Source organism: Schistocerca americana, chromosome 2 (genome assembly GCF_021461395.2).
Source record: "Schistocerca americana isolate TAMUIC-IGC-003095 chromosome 2, iqSchAmer2.1, whole genome shotgun sequence".
NCBI lineage: Eukaryota > Metazoa > Arthropoda > Insecta > Orthoptera > Acrididae > Schistocerca > Schistocerca americana.
The window spans coordinates 372,778,583-372,800,758 of record NC_060120.1 but is presented as its reverse complement, the minus strand read 5'-3'; the positions used below and the strand labels follow the sequence as shown (position 1 = coordinate 372,800,758).

The 22,176-nt window shown below is 42.4% G+C and overlaps 1 pseudogene; it reads right to left on the bottom strand.

The window, feature by feature from the left end:
• Window positions 1–20,917: 20,917 nt before the first annotated feature.
• On the bottom strand, window positions 20,918–21,035 carry LOC124596798 (annotated as a pseudogene).
• Between the last annotated feature and the right edge of the window lie 1,141 nt (window positions 21,036–22,176).

Below are 22,176 nucleotides of genomic sequence, written 5' to 3'. Positions count from 1 at the left end.
GCCATTTTGCACTTCCTGTCGATCTCATTTTTGAGACGTTTGTATTTCTTTTTGCCTGCTTCATTTACTGCATTTTTATATTTTCTCCTTTCCTCAATTAAATTCAATATTTCTTCTGTTACCCAAGGATTTCTACTAGCCCTCGTCTTTTTACCTACCTGATCCTCTGCTGCCTTCACCACTTCATCCCTCAAAGCTACTCATTCTTTTTCTACTGTATTTCTTTCCCCAATTCTTGTCAATTGTTTCCTTATGCTCTCCCTGAAACTCTGTACAACCTCTGGTTTAGTCGGTTTATCCAGGTCCCATTTACTTAAATTCCCACCTTTTTGCAGTTTCTTCAGTTTTAATCTACAGTTCATAAATAATAGATTGTGGTCAGAGTCCACATCTGCCCCTGGAAATGTCTTACAATTTAAAACCTGGTTCCTAAATCTCTGTCTTACCATTATATAATCTATCTGAAACCTGTCAGTATCTCCAGGCTTCTTCCATGTATACAATCTTCTTTTATGATTCTTGAAGCAAGTGTTAGCTATGATTAGCTTGTGCTCTGCGCAAAATTCTACCAGGCGGCTTTCTCTTTCGTTTCTTACCCCCAATCCATATTCACCTACTATGTTTCCTTCTCTCCCTTTTCCTACTCCCGAATTCCAGTCACCCATGACTATTAAATTTTCATCTCCCTTCACTATCTGAATAATTTCTTTTATTTCATCATACATTTCTTCAATTTCTTCGTCATCTGCAGAGCTAGTTGGCATATAAACTTGTACTACTGTGGTAGGCGTGGGCTTCGTATCTATCTTGGCCACAATAATGCGTTCACTATGCAGTTTGTAGTAGTTTACCAGCATTCCTATTTTCCTATTCATTATTAAACCTACTCCTGCATTACCCCTATTTGATTTTGTGTGTATAACCCTGTAGTCACCTGACCAAAAGCCTTGTTCCTCCTGCCACTGAACTTCACTAATTCCCACTATATCTAACTTTAACCTATCCACTTCCCTTTTTAAATTTTCTAACCTACCTGCCCGATTAAGAGATCTGACATTCCACGCTCCGATCCGTAGAACACCAGTTTTCTTTCTCCTGATAACGACATCCTCTCGACTAGTCCCCGCCCGGAGTTCCGAATGGGGGACTATTTTACTTCCGGAATATTTTACCCAAGAGGACGCCATCATCATTTAACCATACAGTAAAGCTGCATGCCCTCGGGAAAAATTACGGCCGTAGTTTCCCCTTGCTTTCAGCCGTTCGCAGTACCAGCACAGCAAGGCCATTTTGGTTGGTGTTACAAGGCCACATCAGTCAATTATCCAGACTGTTGCCCCTGCAACTTCTGAAAAGGCTGCTGCCCCTCTTCAGGAACCACACGTTTGTCTGGCCTCTCAACAGATACCCCTCCGTTGTGGTTGCACGTACGGTACGGCTATCTGTATCGCTGAGGCACGCAAGCCTCCCCACCAACGGCAAGATCCATGGTTCATGAGGGGAGTTTCTCAATATGGTCACTTTAAAGAAACCATATGTCACCACCTCCAACAAATACCGAGCACAATCCCTGCGCCGACTGTTGCTTTGAACGTTGTAAGTGGCTGCTACAATTCTTTACATTCGTAGAATATCTCATTGTAACAGAACGTGTCTACGTTTTGAAATAGCATCAGTGATTTCATGCGAAATGTAATGGTACTAATAAAAAAAATTAAAATGGTGGTTTCAGTCAGAAATGACTGGTATTCAAACGGTTAACAAGGCTACAAGAACTGTAATCCCATAAGAAATGGCAATTTCTCCTATTGTATTGATGCTTCTAAGCAAGTAACAAATTCACACGTTGGCTCTGAGCACCACTGTTGAGCTGTCTTTGCAATCAGTTCAAAAGTCAAGTATTATTTCCTGGAAAATATGCAGTAGTGTCACCCATCTATAAAAAGAGATGGACAAGTTATCTATAATTACAAATGCACTGCGTAACTATCCCTTTCATCTGTTCCAAGTCTTCGTAAAGAACTTTTATTGTATGGTTCATAAGAAATCTACTTGAGAAACTAAAAGGTTGTGGTACGTCTACTGCAAGAATGATACTGTATCCATGAAAGAGTTGGTTACATTGAATAACTTTACTACAGAAATGCAACTAAGAAGAGTCTAACACAAAATGGGTGGAACCGCAAGGCTCGTATTTTGTTTGAATTTTCTCCCTGTCTGCGTCTGCTTCCAATGGATTTTAAGAATTCTTGTTAACAGTTTATGTTTACTAATGATACTAGCATATTAATCAAGGACCGAACCTCATCAATACAAGGCACAGCCGAGATGATACCCGTACAGATCTACACCTGATTTGTAGAAAACGTATAAGCATTTGTCTGAAAAGTAATCTTGTCGTGGCTGTTCAAACAAAGGTTAAAAACTTTTGGATGAATTATAAAACAAGATATGGAACGTTATGCGTACAGATCCGCAGCGTCACACTAGATAAAATACAAAATGGTGACATTGATAGCGCCGAGAGCAGTTTTAAAATTTTACCGTGTTCCCATTAAGGCAATGAATATCTGAAGTTAGAATAAAATGCGAAATGTCGCACTTCATCTGTACACTCAAAAAATTAATTTTGTAATGAATCTAGGTTCAGAAACGCCAATGTGTGCTTATGAATTGTATCCTCACACCAAAAAGGCTTATGTACCTTTTCACCGGAACAGCTTTGCTTTCTGGAAGCAGTTTAATATTACACATATTTCTGCTGTTGGACTCGCGTTGATATTTTCATCGCGACTCGGCTGCTTCCATTATTAACACTTGTGTCCCCGGGGCTCTTTATTGGATCGGGTCCTTTATCTTATTTTTTTCCGCTTTCCGGAATCTGGTCCGCGGTCCGCATTCAGTGTGGCGGCCTGCCTGCCAATAACAGGCTGCCGCACCCATGACAGTGACGTATGAGGGCGGCGGGAAATTATGTCCGTTTGCTCGGGAGACAGCCGGCCTAATTGAAGTGTATCTTTTATAAATGGTCGACTGCCACCACGGCGCAGCGGGTTGCAACGTCACAGCACAACGAGCCGCCGTGACAAGTCACAGTGCTATCGCGAAAAAATAATTTTTTTTTTTTTTTGAATCTGTTCCTTTCTTTCAGCCAACGGCAGAAAACGAAATTTTTAGCAGTACGGCCATGCTTGCCCACACATGGCACGTGTCCCTATGAAGTGGCAGTGTGATGCTGAGTTTCTCTTGTGTCCAATAAGGTACCCACTTTTGTTCCAGACAGAACATGTGAGACTATCTCGGCTGTCATTTCCGTCCCCGTAACAGTATTCAGAACAGTTTTGGGCCATCTGACCCTTCTGGGTGATTTGTTGCCTGGCTGTGTAAGTTTTATCAATCCACCGCTTTCAGTAGACAAAATCGGTACCAAGAAAAAGATAAATATCTGATCGACTGCGTAGACAAGCAAGGAACACCTTCGAGGTCACAAGTTTAATCTTTTGGAAGGTTGATTTGAAAGTGTTTTGTAAACCGTTGTGACACGAGAAAATTTAGCTGCTAATTAATCACCACATGCATCAGGAGGGCGACAGAAATCGAGTGTGCGAGAGATGCTGAGATCAACCTTCTGCGGGATGTATGTATTACACGTCACAGAATGGGTACCGTCGACTTCAAGAAAAGATCAAGACGAACCATTAACTTGCACCATGAACACTGAATGAAAAATAGTGTGCCACAGTGATCACAAAGCTTCACACCATCAAGGTCGAAAGCGAACTCCTTGTGTGTTACACACCGTGCAAGACGCTCAGATACGTATCCACTTTTAAAGAATGCATATACGGTAGAATCATATTGGTGTAACGGGGTGATGAGAACTGATGGAATGCGGTGGCATGCAACCGAATGCGAAAGAGTCTGTCGTGGAGCTTATTGTGGCTATCCTGCAAGGTGTATTTTCTGATAACGCGATAATATGTTTCACAAGGATGAAAAATCAAACATCCAGCGGCTGAATTTGTCCAGTGGTTCGGGTGGTATGAATTGCGATACCATAAACTTTTCAGGAGGGATAGTTTGCTCTAAGGCAGAATGATTTTTATATGCAGATCAGGAATCAAGCAAAAGTAAGTTATTTTTACCAGATATAGGCAAACAGCAGTGTTCGAACCATAGTTATAGTTCCCTTGCGTCTATTATTCCATTCTTGCTTGCTGTGACGTAAATATTCCCTACTGCCCTTGAAAGATTATGTACACGAGTAAGAATCGTAGGGAGCTGAGAACCTCTAACCTCTCACAGTACACTAAATAACGTTTCAGCCAATTTACCACCAAAATTAACAGTTGGCATAGTTGTATACAAATTCGTTAAGGCTTTGATGTTAGTTGATCTTGATACAACTCTCTCGCTACCCATAATTTGTATAGTTCCTTTCATATGCATTTCCTCTTCAAATCGCGATTGGTCGGAGCTGAAAATAAGTTCCTTACTGAACTATGGGATAAGTTTATTTATCTCATCTACAATTTTTCGGACCGATCCCGCAGTTTGCTATGCATCGTTAAGTTGACGCTTTGTATGAAATTAGTTATCTTACGTCTTACAATTCTGTAGTACTATTTGAAGTTATGCAGCTATCCATTGCTTCCCTTGAAATCACTGTAATCTATGTCGCGTACAATTTGATGTGCATAACATACTAGGTCACTATCATGCACTTCACGCACCCTTCAAACCCGCGAACACCAGTTTTTGTAACAAGCAGACCTTGTCGTCCCTTCAGTATCCGTAGTTTTCATAATACACTACACGGTGATTTGCTGCGGACTTAATCGAAATCTTTCATAACTGTTTTTCTACTATGCTGCGGATGATCTTACATGTCCCTAATGATATTTAGTACCTGTTCCTTGGATGTAGATTGTCCTTTACTAGATTTCATTGGAGACGGGATTTGTGGCTCCCTGCCGGACAAGGCTGATGAGCTACATCGGTTGACACTAGTTTCAACACCACTTTCATTTGCTAAGCACGAATCGTCATCATTGTACTCATCATGTACGATGTTGGCACAATCGAGCGTATATGAGATCACACATTCCACTGATTCATCTTGAACAAACGCTAATGTTTCCCCTGACATTTCTTTCTTATTCTGCGAAATTCCCTAAGTTCCTTTCTGACGAAATGTTATCTTCGGCAACTGTTGTAGATATAATGCAATTTTTGTTTTGTTTGTTGTTATTATTTCTCTACTTTGTATATCCTCCTCGATAGCTCAGTGGTAAGCGTGACGGATTGCCGTTCTACGGGCACGGGCTCGATTCCCGGCTGGGTCGGGGATTTTCTCCGCTCAGGGACTGGGTGTTGTGTTGCCTTCATCATCATTTCACCCCCATCCGGTTGCCATCAGGTTGCCCAATGTGGCGTCGAATGTGATAAGACCTGCACCAAGGCGGCCGGATCTGCCCCGCAAGGGGCCTCCCGGCCAAGGACGCCAAACGCTCATTTCCATTTTTCTACTTTGTATCAACACCACTAGCACTGTAGCATTGTTGTGAGCTACTCGTCGATTAAGCAGTTTGAAACGCTCCGTAGCCTCATGACGTGTCAACATTGGAACCTCCAGCCCCACCCCCTGTTGCTTTTAGCAGCCAATATTGTGGTTGCAAGGGAGAAAATATGGTGGGCGTCGAATGCCATAAACATCATTGGCCTTTTGCGATCTTCTGCTCACTGGGCTCTTTGTGACAACGCTTGGAATTTTTAACGTAATTCCCTTAAAGAAAGCATTATTTTCGCATTCATTTGGTTGTACAATATGACTGCAATTTCCTGTTTTTTTTAATATTAATAATTTATCATATACTTTTCCAACACGTATTAACAACAGAACTATTTTATTCACAATGAAATATGCCACCGCCAAACTGAAGCATACTTAATGTTTTTTGAAAAATGTTTTTTAACTCACATATTTGGCGGATTTCTGACAGCTAACGGGTTTCGACTATAGTGACCCATCATCAGACGCAGTAAATTGTTACGATGGAAATACTTGTAACTTCTTGGATTTGTTGTTGTTGTTAACTAAACTAGACTTCTATATTTTGTAGCTTCCTGTGTATATGTGTTGTAATCCAAAACTGTGCAAGTTGTTTAATTACGAAAAGGCTATCCGATAAAATGAGTCGCCAAAACCATCTGAAACTGTGTAATGGTATTTCAATTAACTTTTATCAAAGCAATGAGAAAACGTAAAACGTCATACTGAATAGAGTGTCACGTTAAATTCTGTATTGTACAGTGCAAGGAACAGTGCTACAATTCGTGATGTCACAATGTGTGATTTGCTGTTCCAACAGACAAAACTAACAGAGTACAAATACTACATAAAATCGCAATCGAATGTCAAGGGAATGTTTCTGTTAAAATACCCAGTAAATTTGCGTACGCAAACTAATTAAAGAAAATTTCAGACATTAGATAATACACACGAAGATGTAACACTGCACTATGTACACATAAGACTGTCCAATGGAAATGAGATCTGAACTGAACTTCACCTAAACCGAATCTGATATTAGTTTTGAAATGCAATGCTTAACTGTAAATCAACTTATCATCATGACTTTAATGTAAAACTGGCCCTAACAAATTTTCGTGGCTTACCTGTGGCAACAGAAACTTAGTACTGCTCGAAAAAAATGTGCATTATAAATACAGCGTAGCAGTAAACCAGCTAAAGGAAAGAAATGCCTTGCGCAATGCAATGCAAAGACGTGCAGCTATACTAAGCACGTTAAACTTTGGCATTATCCACTGTACTCCGCAAAGTGCAATGCGGCGACAAGCTATAAGAAAACCAAACTTTCCTGATCAGATGCTCGAAGATAAAGCATTTACTAAATGATTCCAAAGACACTAGTATTTAAAAACTATACTGAAACACTGTTTTCTTAAGAATTGCAATCGTCTGTACAAGAATCACTTTTTTTTTTTTTTTTGCAAAACACGTGACTCTGCCATGAATCGAGGCAACAGTAAATGAATGGTAAATCTATACTTTCTGAGTGTAAGCCATGTGAACTGATAGCTTCGGTCAAGAACGTCTTAACAATTTCAACTAACTGACTCAAACCAATAAAGAGAAAATTGTTGAGTATTTCTCTTTCTCAGACTCATGATAATTTACGCGCTAGTATCCAATGCGGCAATAAGTTTACCCGCAAAGCTTCACTCTTCTCAAACCAGTATCTACCAAATCATATTTCCACATTTAAACGTGCTCTTCATCGTTATCTCTGTGCTTTGGTAGCAATTTTCAGTCCGCTTAGCAGCATGACCAAAACCTGACTCACTCCCGTACGTCTCTCAGAATGCTGCTGGCCACAACAATGCTACTGGCAATCAAAGAATCTCTGTGGCGTAACATATCGATTACTCAAGACCACTTTTTGAAAAACACCTGGTGTACAGATAAGAAATATAACATATTGATTGAAGGTAGATCTCGCATCACTTCCATTTAATACCAAAAATAAGCTAGAAATCTTACAAAGGTCAACTCGGCATCTAGCGCCCATTGTGGTCATTTACAACGAACAGCAAGCAATGCGGATGTAGCTGTTTGCCTACGTACTAAGAAGTTGATTTTAAATGATTACGCCGAGCGGAGTAGCCGCATCGTCCAAGGCGCCATAGCACGGTTTACGCGGCTCTCCCAGTCGGAGGTTCGAGTCCTCCCTCGGGCATGGGTAAGAGTGTTGTCCTTAACGTATGTCAGTTTAAGTTAGATTAAGTAGTGTGCAAGCCTAGGGACCGATGACTTCAGCAGTTTGATCGCTTAAGAACTTACCACAAATTTCATAATTTAAATGATTACGATATGGGCTTGATGACGACGACGCGCTACTATCGTAACAAGGTACTGGTTCAGATGGAGACTGGAGGTGAAACCAATTAATTGTTATTAATGCACCAAATGCCATCAGGACAATACACAATGAAGATAAATCACACTGAATAATACATTTGTAAGGAACATTTTCCATGATTATACTCCACCGAGCCTATTATATTTTAACTGATACACATGTTTTGACACACAAACATAAGACACTGTTTATTCATCTTACACTCTGCCTTGGCAAAATATATTCAAGATTTCCATTCTTCACATAAAAGACGAGGGTTGTCCAGAAAGTAAGTTCCGATCGGTCGCGAAATGGACACCACAGTGAAAACCCGATGAAGTTTTGCACAGATGTGTTGGGTAGTGTCTCTAGTATGACCGTCGATCGCATCAAGACGCTCTTTTCAGTTGTGAGCGCATTGTGAGAGAGTAAATGACACTAGGATAACGATGTCTCCCGCAAAGTAGGAGGGCCCGCTGACAGGCTTCACCTTAATGAATGCAGCCCACCTAACATAACTGCCACGCACTTCCTTCTTCATGGCATTTCTCAGCCGCACTCTGTAGGCGCAGGCAAGATGCTCCTGAAACCTTTTCGATGGGAAGTATTCGATCACACACAACACAGCCCTAATTGGCTCGTCCTGAGTATCATCTCTGTTCACATGAAACACTGCATACGAAGACAAAACTTGGGCGCAGGTTACGCGATACAGATCAGCGCAGAGACTTACCGGAAAGCACAGGCGGCTGCCTTCTATGACGATGGTGGTGGAAATTTGGTATAACGCTCCCACGAATGTCTAAGTTGGAGCGGCGACTATGTAAAGAAGTACCAGGAAAGTGTAGCTAACTCTTTCAAATAAAATGTTTCTGATTTTCACTGTGGTTTCCATTTAGCGACCGATCGGAACTTACTTTCTGGACATCCCTCTATTATTGTTTCTTATGTATGACGGAGACGTATCAACTAATTTCATTTACATCATATCATGGTAAATTTTGTTCTTTTATGTTTCTGTCAAAACCATCCCAAGTCAACACAGGCCAGTCACTATCATATAAACATGATTTTTTGTGAGAAAATCAATGCAATCTGTGAGGGAGTTACTTCGCAATCATTGGTGAATGAATTACGCAGTAATGTGGTCTGACTAAAGTAATATTGAAGCAAGTACTAGGGCATGCAGCAAAGTAAAGGCTCCGAATTTTTATGTGAAACCTCTTAAGGCTTTCCAAATAAAACAGACTTTATTGACATTCTACATCTTTATTCTTCATGTCTACTTAACTGCAGCCGTTACAGCGCTCCGAATTGCACCGTTTAACATGTCGGTGTGTAACGTAACTATGTCGGTGCATCATAAACAGCGTGCTGTATTCGAGTTTCGAATTTAAAGACTTCGTTCACACATCGAGCACCTCCTTTAGCATAATAATATCTGACCACTCAACAATCTGTCGCTTTGGTTTCATTGTCGTCCATCATCCGCCATACTTGGAATAATCTAATTTCCATATGTTTTCAAAACTTAAAGAACGCTTCCCAGGACTTCAGTTTGATGTAGAGGTGCAAGCAAAGGCGAGGTTTTGGCGATCTCAACAATGTCAAATACTCTGGAATGACGATGTTAACAAGCTGGTCTTTCGTTTGGAGAGATGTGTTCGTCACCATGGCGACAATATTCAGAAATAAATATGCAGACATGAAAAATAAAAATGTAAAATGTTAATAAGGTTTGTTTTGCTTAAAAAGCTTGGAGAATTTTCACATAAAGAAATTTGGAGTCATTACTTTTCAACATACCCTCGTTTTTATTGAACATTTAGTTATGTAATCATTAATATATTGAGCATTCGTACAGGGATTCAGAGACGACACGTATAAAACGATCTGCTTCAATTAAAATCATCAGATGAATCTGAAGATATGCGAGGGAGGTTACTCGAGTAGCTGGTACAGTGTCCGTGTGTTAGAGTTCATAAATTAGTAACAGTGAGTTTGCTTTTCAGGCGAAGTCAATGACAACGTCATGACATAGTAAAACATGTAAACCAGTACATAAATTCAGTTTTTTACATATCGCTGCAAACGATGTTAGTGTTGCTAATTGTTTGAGAACTATGCGATCCTGGTATTCACAAAACTAAACAACACAAAACCTCCTTTTCTTATCGTTACTCCCAGTTCCACAACACAAATCTGCTGACAAAATCTGTTTAGATGACCACGCGTTAGGCAATGGAGGACTGATAAAAAGCATTTTTAAAAGGTTGTTGGCGTTTGCAGATTGGAATAGAAAATAGAAATTATGCTATTTCCGATAGCATCAGTCACTTTTACATTTGTCTTCTTATGTTTACTATTGACAGAAAACCCGGAATGGCGATTTGTCATGTTTTATGCGTACTTTTATTTTTGTCGTGGTTATAAATGTTTTCCGCGATCGATTTGGTAAGATAGTATCTATTTCTATTTATTAGAGTATTCCACAGCCAATTAAAATATCTATCCATTCAGGAAATTTGCTATTCCTTTGCAGGAAATATTCATAAAGAGCATTGGAGAAATACTGATAGAGTGCTGCCGCAACTGTGTTTATTGCACTGCACTAGAAACGTTATAAGCAGACAGAAAAATTTTGGTGAATTTTTTATTATTTCTAACATAACACTGTATCCATTATAATCTTTTATTGAAAGATTATTTACATAATTTGCGCAGCCAGTGGACGTATCCTTCTTACATAAACCTATTGGTTTTCGTGATACTAAACTGTAGCATTTCGTAACCGTATTATTTTAAAGTAGTACATTTAAATATTGAGTCCCTCTTGAGTGTACTGTACTATCTCATAGAAGTACTTACTACTATCATTATCACCTCGCATTCTTGTTTTCTGGTAACTGCAGGAAATGTTCACCTGCCATATCACCTACCTTAATCTCTTTTACTGTACTCTTACATTTATTGAGAGGAAAATATACTGCGCTGAATGAAACGTCAACGTCTGTTCTGTACAAGGCTACTCCAAATTTCGACAGCAGTTATTTAGCCCGTATCCATCGTATCCCGGCATTAGTCCACTTATCACAACAGGAACTGGAATTAATAAAAATAAAAAAAAATCATCTTTAGCAGCCAATAACAAAACAGTTGGTTACAGGGGAATTACGTAGCTTAAGAATCAACTGAAAGTTTCCGAGCACTCAAAAGGTATTCCTTGGCCGGAGTAGTTCCTACTTCTCTGATGCTTTGTTGTGACCATACAGTATAAGGAACAAGTTGCTGTACCCTAAGGAACGATTCAGACCTCTCCTGCTGTGAAGTGTAGCAATCTGTATTTTCTTGCTGGCTCCTGTCCTAAGTCTACAGCAGAATTCGAAGCTAGATTTTCCTCCAAAATAACCAGCGGCAGGGACTGTTCTGTGATTACGCAACAGTTAAGAACCGACAGAAAACAAGAAATAGATGTGACAAAGCTTTTAATGGCAGCAGTAAGCTCTTTTTGTGCCACCTTGAATTCCCTTTCCATTCAAGAGCACTGCTGACTTGAACAAAAAAATGTGGAATAGTGAGATGACGAGGGAAGAAGCCGGGATTTCGGTCTGCAACTGACTGTGCTACCTCGATTACTGCGAGTGTACTCTGCGAGGGATAAACAGGGCGGGAGGTGCATCAGTAGGGCTGCGCACGCGCGCACGCTCCTGGAATTACTGTCGCCATTGTTCCAGCGGAACAATACTACAATTGGCTTTTGTGCGCGAGCCTTAAGTGAGTGTCTGCGAAGTGTCCGCTCTGCGCCTGCGGCAACGGCAACCCGGCAGCCCCGGGCGACGCAAATTGCGCCGGAGGCCCGGGCTGGGCGCCGCTCTTTTGTTCGGCGCGTGCACTGCAGGTGGGTAGCTCGCCGCGCCGGGCCCGCTTACAAAGGACCAGCCGCAGGACTCGGCCGGTGCGGCCACCACGCAAACCGCAGCCTGAATGGGCTGCACTGCACTGCAGAACCAGGTATGCGCGCTTGGCGGGGGCGGATTCCGTGCAATTTGCCGTCCCTTCGTCCCACAAATGTCTTAATTGAAGGCACTAAACTGCCAGGCGCCAGAGTATGTAAGCAAGATGAAGTGGTGAAATACCTCCTAATATCGTGTCGGACGTCCTTTTTCCGGCAGAAACGCGATGTAGCATGGACTCAATTCGTTGGAAGTCGCCTGCAGAAATATTGAGCAATGCTGCCTTTGTAGCCGTCCAAAATTTCGAGAGCGTTACTGGTGCAGGATTTTGTGCACGGACTGATCTCTCGACTATCAGTTATTCGAAACAGTCTTAATCGCATTTATTATTATTATTATACCACCAGGGCAAAGACAACACCATACGAACACACCATCTGCTACCATGACGTCGGCGCCCTCGCTACACAGACTAGAGGGCGCCTGTTATACGCTTTATAATCCATGGCAACGGCGTCTTCGCCACAAGGAGTAGAGGGCGTTGTAGGCCTTCCATATTATCCGTTTTAGTAAACTGACCCAATGTTTTCTACGTAAATGTACGAAATGTATTGTAATAAAAGACAACACCAGTTTTTGTGTGCAGATACTGTTTTACTTTATATTATGGCACATAATGTAATATACTTTTACGAATTTTACGAGTTGATTGGTTCAAATGGCTCTGAGCGCCTAGAAGTTAGAACTAATTAAACCTAACTAACCTAAGGACATCACACACATCCATGCCCGAGGCAGGATTCGAACCTGCGACCGTAGCGGTCGCCCGGTTCCAGACTGTAGCGCCTAGAACCGCACGGCTATTCCGGCCGGCTTTACGAGTTGACTACAGAACATTTGTTATTATTTCATAATTAACACTATAATTGTAACTCTTTTTAAATGGAATGGTTTCGTTTTCTGTTATTTACTATCACTTAAATTTATGTTAAACCAAGGTGACTAGTAATTACATACAATAAACTGTATTAAATGCCGTTGATCGCCGCTGGGGGTGTTGCCATCTATTCACGTGATCTTAGCACGCTATTTAAGCCCATACAAATGGTTTGTCTCGCATAGTTTCCTGCCGTTATGTAGACAGGAGTGACACCACCAGCAGTCGACCAATGGGTAACATATTTTAAATTTACGTAATTTTAGCTGTTGTATAATGGAATCTTTCTGACGGATATCTATAATTTCACAGTGTAAACGCCCAGAAGATGACCCCTACATCGGGTTGAAACCGGTTGGCGGTATAATAATAATGAATGCGATTAAGACTGTTTTTGAATAATTGATTAATCATACTAATCGCTGCTTCATCTCCACAACCATGTTGCCCAAAAATCTCGACTATGTCCGACAAATTTTTGGTGGGATCCATGTCAGGCGATCTGAGTGGGCAAATCATTCGCTCTAATTATCTAGAATGTTCTTAAATGGCGCACTGTCATCCAAAAGATTTCCATCGTTGTTTGAAAACATGAAATCCATGAATGGCTAAAATGAAATACCAGAACATAACAGTTGTAGCCAGTGATCGGTTCACTGGGACCAGAGGACCATGTCCATCCCATGTAACCCCGCCCACACCATTATGGAGGCACCACCAGCTTGCACAGTGGCTTGTTGACAACTTGGGTCCAAGGCTTCGTGGGGTCTGCTCCACACTCGAAACCTATCACCAGCTCTTACCAACTGGAGTTGGGACTCATCTGACTAGGCCATAGTACCCAGTCATCAAGGAGCCAAACGATATGATCACGAACAGTAGAGGGGCGCTGCAGGCGATGTCGTGCTGTTAGCAAAGGCACTCGCGTCGGTCGTCTGCTGCCACAGACCATTAACACCGAATTTCGCCGCACTGTCCTAAATGATACATTCGTCGTTCGTCCCACATTGATTACTCTGGTTACTTCAAGCAGTAATTGCTTATCTATTAGGACTGACAACTCTACGCAAACGCCACTGATTTCGGTCGTTAAGTGATGGCCGTCAGTCACTTTGTCGTCCGTGGTGAGAAGTAATGCTTGAAATTTGGTATATCGCCACCCTCTTGACACTACGGACCTCGAAATACTGAATTCCCTAACTATTTCCGAAATGGTATGTCCCATGCGTCTAGTTCCAACAAACATTCCGCGTCCAAAGTATTCCCGTCGTGCGGCCATAATCGCTTCGGAAACTTGTCACATGCATGGTCTGAGTACAAATGACAGCTCCGCCAAGGCACTGTCCTTTGTACTTTTCTTACGCGATACTACCGCCGTTTGTATATGTGCATATCGTTAACCCAAGATTTTTGTCACGTCAGTGTGCGGAAGGTAGTCAGGAAGTTTTAACTACTATCCAGAAATAATTTCTTGTGTGTATGGTGGATCATACACCCTCGCCACAGCAACACAATCCCACTGTATCATAGTACGCCCCTAGAGGAAGGCGCGGAATCGAGGGATATGAGGAAGAGACAGAAAAAAGTTTCGGAACTATATTTTCGCAATTTTCTCCACGCTGCACATCCATCTTGAACGCAAGACAACGCCGATATCACGGCCGCACCAAGGAAAAGCCATAATTCCTCGTGTATAGCTTCTGGTCAAAGGGCAGTCTCCCATTGGCAGTGGTGATGCGAGAACGCCTTGTTTGTGTCTCGCATGTTCTGCTGCTTGCAAGCGAACATGGGTATGTTTACTTCTGCGATCATCATGACGTTTTCTTACTGCCAAACCACAATAAAATTAACTTTCCCTTTAGATCAATACGACCGAATACATATGAAGTAGAACGTTTTATACGGTCTGAAATGCGTTCAAAAATATTCAAATGTGTGTGAAATCGTATGGTACTTAACTGCTAAGGTCATCAGTCCCTAGGCTTACACACTACTTAACCTAAATTATCCTAAGGACAAACATGCATACACCTATGCCCGAGGGAGGACTCGAACCTCCGCCGGGACCAGCCGCACAGTCCATGACTACAACTCCTAAGACCGCTCGGCTAATCCCGCGCGGCCTGAAATGCTTGGTTCGTCACAAGATTTCAGAATTTACTTTTCGATGCTCAATGCTGCTGTGTACATAAAGCTAGCGAATGACGAGCTGTGTGCCGACTTTGTGCGGCGCCATGCTAACGATCGATACTCTGACGGACATATAGGAACTGTCGTGTTAATCTCCCTGGTCTTGGCTCCGAACGTTGCGGGTTTTCGAATTTCCGTTTCAGGTACAATCCTACGTTGCAGCGACCGACTTGAAACCTTACGGTGACGTCGTCAGTCACGCTGCTGAAACGTGGAAGACGTTCGAAACCTACCTTGTCCGTAATGGTGTCCGACAAACAACAATTGAACCAAGGAAACATGTGCCTTCCTTCTTGGTTATTGCCAACTGCAGGGCTGTCGTCATGTACGATGGCCAGCCGCGCTATTGTTCAGGTTGTGGCCAGGAAGGCCATGTCCGCTCTGAATGTCTCCGACTTAGACTGGTTCAGATGCCGATCGGAGACGTCGCTCCTGCTGTGGCATCCACTGTATCTTATGCGTCTATGGCGGCGCTGCCTGCAGCCTTACTCCTTCTGATGACTGCCTCCATCGCATGTGTGCACAGGATGACGACTCTGATGATGCGCTCTTCTCTGACGCCTTGCACCTGACGACGCGACGTCCTTCCCCACATCCCTCTCTATTCAGGGTCCACCTCCTGACACCGACCTTCCCCCGCTCGGTCACAGCGGCCGGCCTCCCGCTGTCCCACTACATTAATGCCACAATATCGAAACCTGTGACGACCGACGCCATCACAACCACTAGAAAACTACTGCTAACAAGAGTCCTCATCCAGACTTTTACAGACATTTTGGGCTTCAGACGTTTCGATTTCACGTTGATGTTTTGGTTTCACGCTGTTCCTGTGTTAATCTAGTCACCTATCCACAGGCCTTCAGGTTCTTGTCTCGGCCTTAGCCAATCGCTTCATCTCTTGGAGTGTATCACACAAAGTTAGGTGTCGCAGATAAAGTTTGCTTGTAATAGCTTAAAATGGAATGATGCAGACATTTTCACACGACGTTGAGCATCAACTCAAGTCGCCACTTCTCAGTCCTTCCCCCTCGTCTTTGTAGGGGGCTGACATTTGTGTCGTATAACGCTGTAAATTATTAAATTGATGCATTGAAATTGTTGATGTCAGATGTCATAATAACACCGCCATAGTAAGGCCGGCCGGGATGGCCGAGCGGTTCTAGGCGCTACAGTCTGGAACCGCGCGACCGCTATGGTCGAAGGTTCAAATCCTGCCTCGGGCATGGATTTGTGTGATGTCCTTAGGTTAGTTAGGTTTAATTAGTTCTAAGTTCTAGGGGACTGATGACCTCAGAAGTTAAGTCCCATAGTGCTCAGAGCCTTTTCAACCATTTTTGAACAGCCATAGTAAGGCTTTAATACTTTTCTTCGCTACAACACGATACGTAAGCTTACAGAGTGGACGTTGTGGAGACTGCAACATAGTAACGTCGTATACGTGACATTTAGCTCTGTACGGTAATTAATGAAGTGTATTAGGATAACCACGTGCAGTTTTAAAATATTTTCTTAATCACAATCAGTTTTTAATCTTAGCTCAGTCTTAAAAAAGTACAAGTTTATTGAGTTACGTAAGGTGTGAATTTAGAGCTTTTCAGACTAAATTCAAACGACAAACATCACAGAGATAATTGGCTTGTTTTTGTTGAGTCAAACACAGGAGAACTGCGTAAAGTAATTGAACAATTACAGAAAATAAAGAACATCCTGGAACTACTTCTGTAGAACTAAAAGCAAGAAACAGTGCGTGACCGCTGTTTATTCTCCCTGTTCAGTATTAATTACATTCTGTAACTTAGTTCTGCAATGTTTTCTATTCTTAAGTAGATCCCAAACTCCTAGCACTTCACACTTTCCATAATGGACGGAGTGTCTACATTTGTACTTATTTACGTATTCATTTATACATTCATAATCTCTGTGACACAATGACTTACACATTATTAAATGGTTCAAATGGCCCTGAGCACTATGGGACTTACCTTCTGAGGTCATCAGTCCCCTATAACTCAGAACTACTTAAACCTAACTAACCTAAGGATATCACAAACATCCATGCCCGAGACAGGATTCGAACCTGAGACCGTAGCGTTCGCGCGGTTCCAGACTGTAGCGCCTAGAACCACTCGGCCACCCCGGCCGGCACACATTATTACACTATGACAACTACTAGTAACACTAGTACTGCTATTGTAAATATTATTATTAACTTCCACTATCGCTCAATCCTGGAATTCTGTATTAACCGGATACAGCGGTAATAACGGTTCATCCAGTACGCCGATAATGATCTACTGTGCAAGGTATTATAACTGCCGTGAAGTCTGTAGTAACAGGAATAGTTAACAGCGACACCATTAGAAGTAGTAGCTTTTGTAGCAACGCGTAATTCACTTTACAAGCACACTGAGGTGTCCCATTCGATACAAAAAGAAATAGCGTGATGAAGAAATGAGTGGACTAGGTTCGTACAAACAATAGGAATTGTAGCGACGAAAACCTATATAAAATTGTATGAGCGATCCAAGAATTTCTACACGAAATTTTGAAAAAATCCTTCGTTTTCGAAAGTAATTATTCCGTTCCTAACAGCCACGTTTTGGTCCAAAATATTAAATACTTCGTATGCACTTCAGACACCAAGCTTTTTTCCTTAGCAATGTCCCGGTACATGAGACGCTCGTCATTGTGGAAGAAAACTTAGGTCAATTTAAAAAAGATCTATCAGATGAACAGATTACTGATTTTATGAATCTCATTAATGTCGTTATCAAGTACAACTACTTTGAATTCAACGGACAACTGTCCAGCAGTCTGATGGGCTCGCTATGGGCAACCCTTTAGCCGGCATCTTTGCCGACATCTTTATCAATTCCTTGGAAAAAAAGCTGTTTAACCGTGTCTCAGCCGCTTCACTAGGTATCCTTTCTTACACAAGATACGTTGATGATATTCTACTCATCTATAACGGACCCGCCGATAGAATTGGTCATATATTTAAACTTTTTAACGACCTCCATGAAAAAATTTCTTTCACTATTGAACTCGAAAACGATAACCACCAATTAAATTATTTAGACTTGACGTTTACAATAGAAGACAATAACATCACTTTCAATATTTTTCGAAAAGAAACGTATACTGATCAAATCGTGCCTGCTTCCTCTTTTCATCCACAGCCTCAAAAAATGGCCTTTTTTTCACTCTGCCGTCCACCGAGCCACCTCCACACCACTTTCAACAGAAAAGTTTAATGAGGACATTAATTTACTTAAAACCATAGCAGTCAATAATGAATATACGCCTGACATAGTGGACGATATCCTAAAAAAGAAAACTGCATGAACTACCACACTCAACACCTCATGCACTGAAATTAACCCAAAAAAAGTTTTTCTATTCCTTTCATAGGACCCATTTCCTATCAGATTCGCCAGCCGCTGTGGTCTCGCGGTTCTAGGCGCTCAGTCAGGAACCGCGCGACTGCTACGGTCGCAGGTTCAAATCCTGCCTCGGGCATGGATTTGTGTGATGTCCTTAGGTTAGTTAGGTTTAATTAGTTCTAAGTTCTAGGGGACTGATGACCACAGATGTTAAGTCCCATAGTGCTCAGAGCCATTTGAACCATTTGAATCCTATCAGATTCAGCACATGCTTCGCAACAAATACAACTGCAATGTTGCCTTCTCTACTAATAATAATCTAAAGAGAAATTTCATTCATAATTTGAAATCCATTCGCTCCCCTACAGAAAGTTCTGGCGATTATAAGACCATCTGCGATACTTGCTCCTCCTATTATATAGGGCAAACCGGACGTGCTTTCACCGTCGGGTATAAAGAACATCTTTTGAGAAAGAACGGCACCAGTCCCCTAAATTCATCCTTTGCCGTTCATCTCTTAATTACTGGACACGTGCCTAAGGCCATAGGTGATAACAATATTCTGCATACCGAAAAGAAGGGGCGTAGGTTAGATGTCTTAGAGGAATTGGAGATTTTCAAACATCTAACTCGTCATGATGGCCTCATTCTCAACGAACAGCTGCAGCTGCGAAATAAAAACTTTTTTGACTGTATAAAGCCATTGATTGATCTTTGATTCAGATTTCCTCATGCAGTTTACCGAAATGTTGATTTCCTGTCACATCTTTGCTGTTTTCTTGTATGCCATAATTAACGTTTTTGCGTTGCAAAATGTATCTCTATTTAAAGCAGATAAATATGTAACTTCATCCTGTTATTATTAATGCTTACGTTATGCCTGAATCAGCTGCATCACAATTTCATGTGTATAATTTTGAATGTACAGTAGCCTAGTTGTTTCTGCGGATACTAGATGGCGCTTGTAGCATCACCATGTTTACTTGCCCACACTTTCTAAAGTGGGCACCTCAGTCTTGTTGCAACCCTTGTCCACAGTACCCTTAGCGACTCGCCATCTGACAAGTGTTCTTGACGTCGCCTTTCCGGATGAGATCTTTATTAATATGTGACTTGTAAGTACTACATCTTTTCGAGTCAGTACAAACTTTAATTTTATTAATGTACTATATACCTAATGTTTTAGTACAGTTAGTCTGATTCTGAAGACAACGCTCATAGTAGCGTCAAAACCACGTCAATTTTGACTTAATATTTGTGACCGAGGGCTTATTTGTTACAATATAATTATAAATATACCTTGATGACGTCAGACATTTTTGGTTCATTTAACTGTTCCCTTGGCAGAAATAGTAATCCCCACAATTAGCGACTATATAGCGAGTAGGAAACTGCTCAAACTTCCCGGTATACGCCAACACACTGGCAGGAGGAAGATGGCGCCAGCGTACTGCAGAACTGGAAACGACGGGGACGAGGCACGTCACGAAGGCGGATACGGCCTGCCAGATTGCTCCTATTGACGGCGTCCTCAGAAATTCGTGTCCTTCCCTTCCCGCTGCACACACACACACACACACACACACACACACACACACACACACGCCCCATCCACACACACATACAAACACACACACACAGAGAGAGAGAGAGAGAGAGAGGAAACCAGACGCATTTCGCACTCCGTCGGTGAAAAGGCAGCAGACGGAACGCCTGCTCGAACTCAGAAGTCGGGAGGAAATCCAGACGTACGCCCCTAGAGTTAGACAGCCGTGAACACATCGCAAGTAGCTATGTATTCGGAGTACGAACGCACAGCGCCAACTTCTGGAGACTTCTTCTCCTCGATCTAACGTTCCTGCATATACTCTGAACAGATATCTTCTCATGACTACTGCATATTGTTCGTAATGTAATAAGAGAGGGATCCTGATTACTACGCAGTAAGTTTGATTCAGAGGACTCCGTTTCACGATTTGAGCCAAGCACAAAAAGTCACGTTTACTTTGTCAGTTCCACACTTACGAAGTTGACATTTCTCATAGTACTTGACATTGAAGCACGTGGCCTAATACTCTTATCGATTAAATTTGCGATGAATTATCGAATTCAGACTCGTATTTGTTAACCCCTGACCTGACATGAGTGTGCATCACAGGATTTAGGTCATCATCATCATAATACATATGTGCAAAGACGAGTTTCAATTAAAGGTTTTTCCTCCACGGTCTCTACTCGTCTACAAGTACATTTGCATCACTAATCTGCTTGACAAAATGTTCATAGAACCCTTTTCATGTTATCTCTCGACCGATCTACCCTTGAATAAAGCACTCCGTCTTCAGGTCACAAGTGGACCATCGGGACCATCCGACTGCCGTGTCATCCTCAGATGAGGATGCGGATAGGAGGAGCATGTGGTCACCACACCGTTCTCCCGGTCGTTGTGATGGTTTTCTTTGACCGGAGCCGCTACTGTTCGGTCGAGTAGCTCCTCAGTTGGCGTCACGAGGCTGAGTGCACCCAGAAAAATGGCAAGAGCACATGGCGGCCCGGATGGTCACCCATCCAAGTGCCAGCCACACCCGACAGTGCTTAACTTCGGTGATCTGACGGGAACCTGTGTATCCACTGCGGCAAGGCCGTTGCCGATCTACCCTTGAATAGCAAGTTGGAAAAATGAAGACCTATATCTGTCCGTACGAGCTCAGCTTTTTCGTATTTTACTACAACTGTCGTTTCTGTCTCTAAAGCTGTGTTTCCAAAAATATTATCGCGTACAGAAGAGAAAACTGGTTGTCGAAATTTCGTAATTTCGAAAAAAAGAGGTTGTTGCGACGAAAAACATGTTTAACTAAGCCCCTTCCTTCCTTTATAAACGGATCATGCAGTGATGGCTTGGTAATATGTCGAAGCCGGTGGCGGTACAAGACGGCGACAAAAGGCAGTGCTGGTGGTCTATGTCACTTTATATTCACTTTCCGGTGAAAAGGTCAAGGGCAACTTGAAGCAACACGTTCGAATTTGAGTACTGTGTTACAGAGTATGGAGAAGTTTCACGTACATTTTGCTTGAAAATATTTACTTTAGTTGTTCAATCAAAAATGTGACTGGAAATGTCAAGATACGCCATCAATAAGTGCTACCGTTAACTCAATACATTACTGGGTTGGTATTCGTGGTCACAAAAAGTTAGCTCCTGCGTTTGCTTAAATAGTGTAGAGTACGATTTTGACGCGAATAAATTCGCTGCATTTCGCCGTTTGTTTGAGAGTTCTCGGGTCATATCGTTACCAGGGTTACCTATGTGGTCGATCGATCGAGGCAGGTTTACTTTTCTGCTGTTTGTGATTCATATGAGGAGTCACCAGATACTGCGTCCCGCCTCGGTTTCCTACCTCTTTCCTTTTCTCCTTGCACCCCACCTCCCGTCCCCGTACATTGCTTTCTCCCTATCTTTTTCTCTCTCTCTTCCTCTCTCTCTCTCTCTCTGAATATGTGGATGTGACTCCACCAACGACCCCTCGGCTCTCGGCTGGGAGAGCTGCCAGCAGTGTTTGCGGACTCTGCCGTCCGTGACCAAAGTAATGCGGCGACCCGCGACCTCAACTACTGGCCATGTGTGCAGCGGTCTGCCCCACTCTGTCCCACTCCTTCAGCCCCCCCCCCCCCTTTCACCCCGCTTTTCCCCCCTTCTGGACGAGCTGAAGGACCTGAGCACTCCACGTCCGGCATAATCTCTGCTGTATTTGACGTATTTGCCTCTCTCGAACCAACCCTCTGAAACTCTC